Source organism: Somniosus microcephalus, chromosome 4 (assembly GCF_052327205.1).
Source record: "Somniosus microcephalus isolate GS21.2 chromosome 4, FLI_Smic_1.0, whole genome shotgun sequence".
Classification (NCBI taxonomy): Eukaryota; Metazoa; Chordata; class Chondrichthyes; order Squaliformes; family Somniosidae; genus Somniosus; species Somniosus microcephalus.
In genome coordinates, this window is record NC_140990.1 from 66,360,027 (window position 1) to 66,370,218 (window position 10,192).

The following is a 10,192-nucleotide window of genomic DNA, read 5'->3' on the forward strand; positions in this document are numbered from 1 at the left end:
TGGCTCGCTGGTGAAACCACAGCTTTTTCTTTTTCTTAATTTTTCTTCAACTTTGGACGCCAGAGGAATCGATGTCCTTGAGGTGCTGCCGAATTGCAGGTAAGTCCGTTTCCAATTCGTCGCCACTGTTGTGTCTGTGTGTTGATAGAGACACTGAAGACAGGAGTTGGTTTCATAGGTGTTTACTAAACAAAGTCTGGAGGGGAACTAACTGATACAACACAATATACAGGCTTATATAGCCCGAGTGGCCATTACCAGCATTACAGTACACATGGGGCTCTTAAAGGCACATACACTACAGTTCCCTGACCAGTCTCCATTTCTCCTCCATTTACAGATGCTCCCTGACCAGTCACCATTTCACCCTCATTTACAGACGCTCCCTGACCAGTCACCATTTCTCTTCCATTAACAGACGCTCCCTGACCAGTCACCATTTCTCCTCCATTTACAGACGCTCCCTGGCAAGTCTCCATTTCTCCTCCATTTACAGACGCTGCCTGGGGATTTCTCAGCACTTCCTGGTTGTCGCGGAGATTGTGTCTTAAACTGGCGGGTAGTTGTGGGCGGGCGGATAATGTTGAGTGTTTTAATAATGGGGCCTGGGGCCGCACTCGGGGTGTGTGCAGCCCGCGTCCCCCCGGGGTTCATGAACCCGCTCCCTGAGCTCTCTTGACGATAGCAAAATACTGCAGATGCTGGAAATCCGAAATAACAACAGAAAATGCTGGAAAAACTCAGCAGGCCAGGCAACATCTGTGGAGAGAAATTAGAGTTAACGTTTCGGGTCTAACCCTTTTTCAAACTGGAAAGGAAATAAAATAGATCGAAGGCAGGGCTGCGATAGAACAAAAGAAGTAAAAGAAGTAAAAGAGACATTAAGAGGTATTCAAAACCAGACGAGATGGTAATAGGACAAGTGGAGACAAAAGACAGCAAGATTAGGTGTGAAGTGTACTGGCAGGATGAGCGACAGCTGCCGTGGGGGGAAGGGAAGATCCAAAACAAAGGGGTGGGAAAAAAAATAAGTAAAAATATAATAGGGGCCGAGGTTATGATCTGAAATTGTTGAACTCGATATTGAGTCCGGAAGGCTGCAAAGTGCCTAATCGAGTTTACGTTGAGCTTCCATGGAACAATGCAAGAGGCCAAGGACGGTGAGGTCCGAGTGGGAATGGAGCAGTGAATTAAAATGACAGGCGACCGGAAGCTCGGGGTCACCCTTACGGACTGAACGGAGGTGTTCTGCAAAGCGGTCACCCAATCTACGTTTGGTCTCCCCAATGTAGAGGAGTCCACATCGTGAGCAGCGAATACAGTATACTAGATTGCAAGAAGTACAAGTGTAAGAATTCGCAATAATTTACAGTTCTGAAGATTAATTTTTTTGATTAAAGAATCCCTGGGTGTTGTGCTTTTAAATTTCCAGGGATAAAAATGGCTGTCATACCACATGGCCGAAGACAAAGGGGCTTTCTGTGTCTGGAAGTAAGGTTCAATGGAGACAAAACGTTACCACAGGACAATGCTTTGTTTACAAAGCAATTGAATGCTATTAGCATTTGTTTGTATATTGAGTGGATACATCTAAACTGTGGAAGAGACTTTTGGATCTTGAATGGGAACCGTTTTAAGAACTGAATGGGCTTAAATCACCTAGCATTCTGGACAATAGAGCAGTTGTATTTCCCTTTTGTTTCAGCCCAGGGAGCTCCGGAAGACACATTAACCCAGTCCAACCACTCTGAGTTAGCCAATCACAGCTTTCTCTTGTGTATTGGACCCTTTGGGCGGGGAATTTTGCACACAGCCCTTGCAGGGCAGAACGGCAGGACCTCACCAGGTATAAAAGATAGCTGCTGAGAAGCTATCTCTCTCTCTCTCTTTTTACTTTGCTGGACCACAGGTGAGCAGGGTGTTCTGACTCCTCGGCAAGGCAACCTAGCAGGAGTTTGGGATGGTGATTTAAGGGAATTGCTAAGATTGTTTAAATAACATTGTAGCCATTGTATCCCTCGTTTTCGCCGTCTGCAACCCCCCTTGCTGTATAGTTTTACAATTTTACTGTGCTCATGTGGGATAGTTTGATATTGTGATTATGGTTTCTTTTAGTTAATAAAGCTTGATTTTTTGCTCTCATCCAAACCACTTGTTCTGTTTTAATATCATTAATTATAAGTTCCTCCACTCAGAACTGAAGGAAGGGTAGCGATTCGAAACCGCTGTTTGTAAATTGGTTTTTAGAGTGCAGCAGCAAAAGCCTGCTGACCAGGTGAATTACCATAAACCAGGTAAAAGGTTGGAATTGGTCAGAGCTCAGAGGCAAAGGCTGCTGGCCAGGTGAATTACCATAAACCAGTTAAAAGAAGCCCCCCCGCTTACACAAGTAAATTGCTGTTTCACCTGGAAGGGGTGTTTGGGGCCCTGGACAGTGGGAAGGGGGGAGGTGTAAGGGCAGGTGTTACATCTCCTGCGCTTGCACGGGAAGGTGCCAGGCAAAGGGGAAGGGCTGTTGGGGGTGATAGAGGAGTGGACTAGGGTGTCTCAGAGGGAGCGGTCCCTACGGAATGCTGAAAGGGGAGGGGAGGGGAAGATGCATTTGGTGGTGGGATCACTTTGGAGGTAGTGGAAATGGCGGAGGATGATCCATTGGATGTGCAGGCTGGTGGGGTGAAAGGTGAGGACAAGGGGAACCCTATCATGGTTCCGGGAGGGAGGGGCTGGGGTGAGGGCAGAAGTGCGGGAGATAGAACGGGCATGGTCGAGGGCCGTGTCAACCACGGTAGAGGGTAATCCTCGGTTGCGGAAAAAGGAAGACATGTCGGAAGCACTGGTGTGGAAGGTGGCATCGTCGGAGCAGATACGGCAGAGACGGAGAAACTGGGAGAATGGAATAGAGTCCTTACAGGAGGCGGGTGGGAGGAAGTGTAGTCCAGGTAGCTGTGGGAGTCAGTGGGCTTGTAGTGAATATTGGTCGATAACCTATCCCCAGAGATGGAGACGGAGAAGTCGAGGAAGGGAAGGGAAGAGTCAGAGATGGACCATGTGAAGGTGAGGGAAGGGTGAAAATTGGAGGCAAAGTGAATGAAATTGTCTAGTTCAGGGCGAGAGCAGGAAACGTCACCGATACAGTCATCAATGTATCGGAAAAAGAGGTGAGGGAGGGGACCTGAGTAGGACTGGAACAAAGAGTGTTCCACATATCCCACAAAAAGGCAGGCATAGCTAGGACCCATGCGGGTACCCATAGCAACACCTTTGATTTGGAGGAAATGAGTGGAGTTAAAGGAGAAGTTGTTCAATGTGAGAACAAGTTCAGCCAGGCGGAGGAGGGTGGTGGTGGATGGGGACTGGTCGGGCCTCTGTTCAAGGAAGAAGCGGAGCGCCCTCAGGCCATCCTGGTGGGGGATGGAGGTGTAGAGGGATTGTACGTCCATGGTGAAAAGGAAGCGGTTGGGGCCAGGAAACTGGAAACTGTTAAAGTGGCGGAGGGCGTCCGAAGAGTCGCGGATGTAGGTGGGAAGAGACTGGACAAGGGGAGAAAAGATAGAGTCGAGATAGGAAGAGATAAGTTCGGTGGGGCAAGAACAGGCTGAAATGATGGATCTACCAGGGCAGTCTTGTTTGTGGATCTTGGGAGGGAGGTAGAAGCGGGCTTTGCGGGGTTGGGGAACTATGAGGTTGGTGGCCGTGGGGGACAGCTCTCCAGAGGAGATGAGGTCAGTGACAGTCTTGAAAACGGTGGTTTGATGTTCGGCAGTGGGGTCATGGTCCAGGTGGAGGTAGGAGGAGGCGTCGGAGAGTTGATGTTCAGCTTCCGCTAGGTAGAGGTCAGTTCGCCAAACAACAACTGCACCACCCTTGTCAGCGGGTTTAATGACAATGTCAGGGTTGGATCTAAGAGAATGGAGTGCTGCAAGTTCAGAGGGAGGTAGGTTGGAGTGAGGGGGGCAGAGAAATGGAGACGGCCGATGTCACGGCAGCAGTTAGCGATGAAAAGATCTAGAGAGGGTAAGAGGCCAGGGGGAGGGGTCCAGGTAGAATGGGAATTCTGCAAGCGGGAGAAAGGGTCAGTCGTGCGGGGGGAAGAATCCTGGCCAAAGAAGTGGGCACGGAGACGAAGGCGGCAGAAAAAGAGCTCAACAACTTGACGAGCTCGAAATTCATTGAGGTGGGGGCGTTAGGGGATGAAGCTCAGGCCTTTGCTGAGGACTGATCGTTCGGGGTCAGAGAGGGGAAGGTCAGAGGAGATCTCTCACCTGATGTGTCAGCGGCTGCTGCCAAGGTCCGCGCATGCTCAGCTCACATTGCCCGGGTGATTGACGGGAGCTCCGGCCAATAGGAAGAGCGGGGCGGGGCTGGAGGACCAAGCTGGCGGCGGGTCCTCCAACCAATCAGAGTGTGCGAGGGGCGGGGCTTGACCGTTAAACCTGAACAACAGAAGGTGAGCTGAGCATGCGCGGACCTTGGCAGCAGCTGCTGACACATCAGGTGAGAGAGCTAAGGGAGCGGGTTCACGAACCCCGGGGGGACGCGGGCCGCTCACACCCCGAGCTCAGGGAGTGGGTTCATGAACCCCGGGGGGACGCGGGCTGCTCACACCCCGAGCTCAGGGAGCGGGTGCATGAACCCCGGGGGGACGCGGGCCGCTCACACCCCGAGCTCAGGGAGCGGGTTCATGAACCCCGGGGGGACGCGGGCCGCTCACACCCCGAGCTCAGGGAGCGGGTTCATGAACCCCAGGGGTACGCGGGCTGCTCACACCCCGAGTGCGGCCCCAGGCCCCATTATTAAAACACTCAACATTATCCGCCTCCCCACAACTACCCGCCAGTTTAAGACACAAACTCCGGGACAACCAGGAAGTGCTGGGAAATCCCTAGCGAGTCAGCGAGCGTCTGTAAATGGAGGAGAAATGGGGACTGGTCAGGGAGCATCTGTAAATGGAGGAGAAATGGGGACTGGTCAGGGAGTGTCTATTAATGGAGGAGAAATGGGGACTGGTCAGGGAGCATCTGTAAATGGAGGAGAAATGGTGACTGGTCAGGGAGTGTCTGGAAATGGAGGAAAAATGGTGACTCATAGAGTCATAGAGTTATACAGCACAGAAAGAGGCCCTTCGGCCCATCGTGTCCATGCCGGCCATCAGGCCCTGTCTAATCTAATCCCAGTTTCCAGCACTTGGTCCGTAGCCTTGTATGCTATGGCGTTTCAAGTGCTCATCTAAATGCTTCTTGAATGTTGTGAGGGTTCCTGCCTCTACCACCCTTTCAGGCAGGGAGTTCCAGATTCCAACCACCCACTGGGTGAAAAAGTTTTCCCTCAAATCCCCTCTAAACCTCCTGCCCCTTACCTTGAATCTATGCCTCCTGGTTATTGACCCCTCTACTAAGGGGAAATGTTCCTTTCTATCTACCCTATCTATGCCCCTCATAATTTTGTACACCTCAATCAGGTCCCCCCTCAGCTTTCTCTGCTCCAAGGAAAACAACCCCAGCCTGTCCAGTCTCTCTTCACAGCTGAAGCACTCCTGCCCAGGTAACATCCTGGTGAATCTCCTCTGCACCCTCTCCAATGCCATCACATCCTTCCTATAGTGTGGTGACCAGAACTGCACACAGTATTCCAGCTGTGGCCTAACCAGCGTTTTGTACAGCTCCATCATAACCTCCCTGCTCTTATATTCTATGCCTCGGCTAATGAAGTCAAGTATCCCATATGCTTTTTTAACCACCTTATCTACCTGTCCTGCTGCCTTCAGGGATCTATGTACATGCACACCAAGGTCCCTCTGATCCTCTGTCTTTCCTAGGGTCCTACCATTCATTGTGTATTCCCTTGCCTGGTTAGTCCTCCCAAAATGAATCACCTCAAACTTTTCAGGGTTAAATTCCACTTGCCACTGTTCTGCCCATCTAACCATCCCATCTATATTGTCCTGTAGCCTGAGACTTCCTTCTTCACTATTTACCACTCCACCAATTTTCGTGTCATCTGCGAACTTACTGATCATACCTACTACATTCATATCTAAATCATTAATGTACACTACAAACAGCAAAGGACCCAGCACCGATCCCTGCAGTACACCACTGGACACAAGCTTCCAGTCACAAAAACAACCTTCGACTATCACCCTCTGCCTCCTGCCACTAAGCCAATTTGGGATCCAATGTGCCAAATTGCCCTGGATCCCATGGGCTCTTACCTTCTTGACTAGTCTCCGATGTGGGACTTTGTCAAAAGCCTTACTGAAGTCCATATAGACTACATCAACTGCACTACCCTCATCCACACACCTAGTCACCCCCTCGAAAAATTCAATCAAATTGGTTGGACATGATCTCCCCCTGACAAAGCCATGCTGACTATCTCTGATTAATCCTTGCCTCTCCAAGTGGAGACTAATTCTGTCCCTCAGAATTTTTTCCAATAATTTCCCAACCACTGATGTTAGGCTCACTGGCCTGTAATTCCCTGGTTTATCCCTACTACCCTTCTTGAATAATGGTACTACATTAGCTGTCCTGGTCAGGGAGCATCTGTAAATGGAGGAGAAATGGAGACTGGACAGGGAGCATCTGTAAATGAAGGAGAAATGGAGACTAGTCAGGGAGTGTCTGTAAATGGAGGAGAAATGGAAACTGGTCAGGGAGCGTCTGTAAATGGAGGAGAAATAGTGACTAGTCAGGGAGCGTCTGTAAATGGAGGAGAAATGGAGACTAGTCAGGGAACGTCCTTCGCCTAAACTGAGAAATATTACACAGGGACAGTTTATAGGGAAGGACCGAGTGTGGGAAAGAGGGTTTTAGAAGTTAGGATTTAAAATGAAAATATTGTCACGATTAAATTAGATTTAGAATTAAATTCTAAGCACAAGACAGATTTTCTTTATTTCATACACATGACCTGCTGAATGTTTCCAGCATTTTCTGTTGTCATTTCAGATTTCCAGCATTCGCAGTATTTTGCTATTGTATGTTTCCATAGAGGCTGCCAAATTCTGAATTAAAAGGCTAACTGCCCAGAAACTCTTGAATTGAAGCTTTGTATCTGATTGACAGATGTAACAAGAATCACGCAGGCTCTACTTTTCGGGCCTTAATAGAGGGGCAGTTAGCAGCTTGGTTGAGAGTCCGAACCCCGGGGATAAGAAAGCTGACTGCTGCAGTCAAGGTGGAACATCTTGTGGTGCCTCCCAGATCTGCTAACTATCGGTCTGCTCAGTTGGTGGACACTGCCTGTCAGAAGAACTTTACTACACAACTATAATATTGTATGAATATCGTAATTGGTATTTGTTTGTAGAATCTGTTATGTGAGGAAAATTTTCACAGCGGGGAGTAACCATATATGTGTCCTGTGTGCAGACGAGGCTTCAACCGATTGTCCAACCTGGAGAGACACAAGGACACCCGCACCACGGAGAAACCGTGGAAATGTGGCGACTGTGGGAATGGATTCTCTTGCCCATCTGAGCTGGAAATTCATTGGCGCAGTCACACTGGGGAGAGGCCGTTCACCTGCTCTGTGTGTGGGAAGGAATTCACTCGTTCATGGAACCTCACTGAACACCAGCGCATTCACACCAGGGAGAGGCCATTCACCTGCTCTGTGTATGGGAAGGGATTCACTCGTTCATCCCACCTAACTACACACCAGCTTGTTCACACTGATAATGGATCTTTTAAATGCTCTGACTGTGAGAAGAGCTTTAAAAGCAGAAATTCTTTGCTGGCACACCAATGCACTCACACAGAGGAAAGGCCATTCACCTGCTCCGTGTGTGCAAAGGGATTTGCTCGTTCATTCAGCTTGCTGGCACACCAACGGAGTCACAGCGGGGAGAGGCCGTTCACCTGTTCCGTGTGTGGGAAGGGATTCACAGAGTCTGCCAACCTCACTGCACACCAACTTGTTCACACCAAAAAGAGACCTTTAGAATGTTCTGACTGTGAGAAGAGCTTCAAAAGCACAAGGGATCTGCTGACACACCAACGAGTTCACACTGGGGAGAGGCCGTTCACTTGCTCTGTGTGTGGGAAGGGATTCACTTCATCAGCCAACCTCACTTCACACCAACCTGTTCACACTGATAAGAGACCATTTAAATGTTCTGACTGTGAGAAGACCTTTCAAAGGAAAAATGGGCTGCTGGCACACCAGCGAGTTCATACTGGGGGAGACCATTCAACTGCTCCGTGTGTGGAAAGAGATTCACTCAGTCATCCAGCCTACTGACACACAAGCGACTTCACAACTGACTGCAGGGGTTGGATTCTGCTGTTATTGCTGCTGTTAATCACATTCAGGACATAGAAACATAGAAGATAGGAGCAGGAGTAGGCTGTTCATCCCCTCGAGCCTGCTCCGCCATTTAATGAGATCATGGCTGATCATCCAAATTCAGTACCCTGTCCCTGCTTTCTCCCCATATCCCTTGATCCCTTTAGCCTTAAGAAATATATCTAACTCCTTCTTGAATATATTTAATGAATTGGTCTCAACTGCCTTTTGTGGTAGAGAATTCCACAGGTTCACCACTCTCTGGGTGAAGAAATTCCTCCTCATCTCTGTCCTAAATGGCTTACCCCGTATCTTTAGACGGTGACCCGTGGTTCTGGACTCCCCTGCCATCAGGATTGAACCATGATCATTCTGATAATTGGGGTTTGTTTCTGATGTTAATAACTCCCTAACTGGGCTGGAGTTTAATCTTCTGGATATATGCCAAATAAATCAGCTTTGTTTCCAACACACAGTGTGCCGAGTCCTTGACGTCTCCAAGAGAACAGGAGACTAATTGATGTCCTGTTACCGACTGCTGCAGATTTGGGCCTTTTCACCTTTCTAACGCTAGATTATTTCAGTTCTCATACCTTCGGTTACTCTCGTGGACAAGTCCCAGCTCCCCATACATTCCAGAGTGCCTCTCCCAGCCTTGGTGTCCAGGGAAGGTATCGGTAACACGCCCGGGATCACTAAACACAAACCCAGTCTGTTAATCACTTTCAGCCACTGGACTTAGCGTGTGACCCACAGTATCTCTCTCACCTTCGATGAGTGAATAGAACATCACGCCTCAGAACCTGGTTTATATTTAAATTAACTCAGGAAATGTATTTAACAGAAGATCAACAAGGAAACACATCACGGCCCAATAATCCAGCTCTACATTCACAGGAGGAAGTCTGTTATCTAACTCCTCGAGTGGACAAAAAGAAAGATCCCAAATGTAAGGGCCCCTGGAATACTTTAATACCTATCAAATCGTGACCGGTTCCTCCTTATTCTAGAATTCCCCATCCCTGTGGGAGTTGATATTGGTCAGTTTGCTCAGATGGTTCGAGCATGGTGCTAATAACACCAATGTCGCGGGTTCAATCCCCGTCCTGATGAGCCATGCTGTTTCAGCCCAGGCTCGACGGGCCGAATGGCCTCCTTCTGTGCTGTAACCATTGATTCTATGGTCAAAATCTGCTAATTGGAAATTTCTCACTGTTTTTTCTGATTTGAATTTCAAGCTGACCAGTTCCTTTGCTCAGAGAATCTCCAAGGGAATTCTGATTTAAACACAGCTCTCCCCTTTTTTATATCTGGGATTAGAGTTTATGGGAATTTGAATACCTGACCACTCAAATTTAAAAGGGCCCGTCAGAGATATACACACTGAACCAATCACACAGCTCTGGGTCAGTTTGAATTATTCCTCTCTCCAGCCTGCAACCGGTGAAACTTATAACACTGAGGCTGAAATACCACTTCTGTGCACCGGGGGTGCAGGCAGTGCTGGGCACAGAGAGAGCAGCAAACCGGGTTCAGAGTGGGCACAGTGGGCCTGCCCTTGACCTGGGTTTTACCATGAGCATGTGCTGGGACCCAAGCTCATTGCCAACGCATGGATTCCAGCCCTGGGACTGTACATGGGGATTCAGCCCTGACACTGTACATGGGGATTCTAACCCTGGGACTGCACATGGGGATTCCAAACCTGGGACTGTACATGGGGCTTCTAACCCTGGGACTGTACATGGGGATTCCAGCCCTGGGACTGTACATGGGGTTACTAACCCTGGGACTGTACATGGAGATTCTAACCCCAGGACTGTACATGGGGATTCCAACCCTGGGACTGGACATGGGGATTCTGACCCTGGGACTGTACATGGGGATTCTAACCCTGGGACTG

The 10,192-nt window shown here is 49.1% G+C and overlaps 1 pseudogene; it reads left to right on the plus strand.

Moving 5' to 3' along the window:
• Nucleotides 1-7,356: 7,356 nt before the first annotated feature.
• Nucleotides 7,357-8,267, plus strand: LOC147119107 (uncharacterized; annotated as a pseudogene).
• Nucleotides 8,268-10,192: the final 1,925 nt, after the last annotated feature.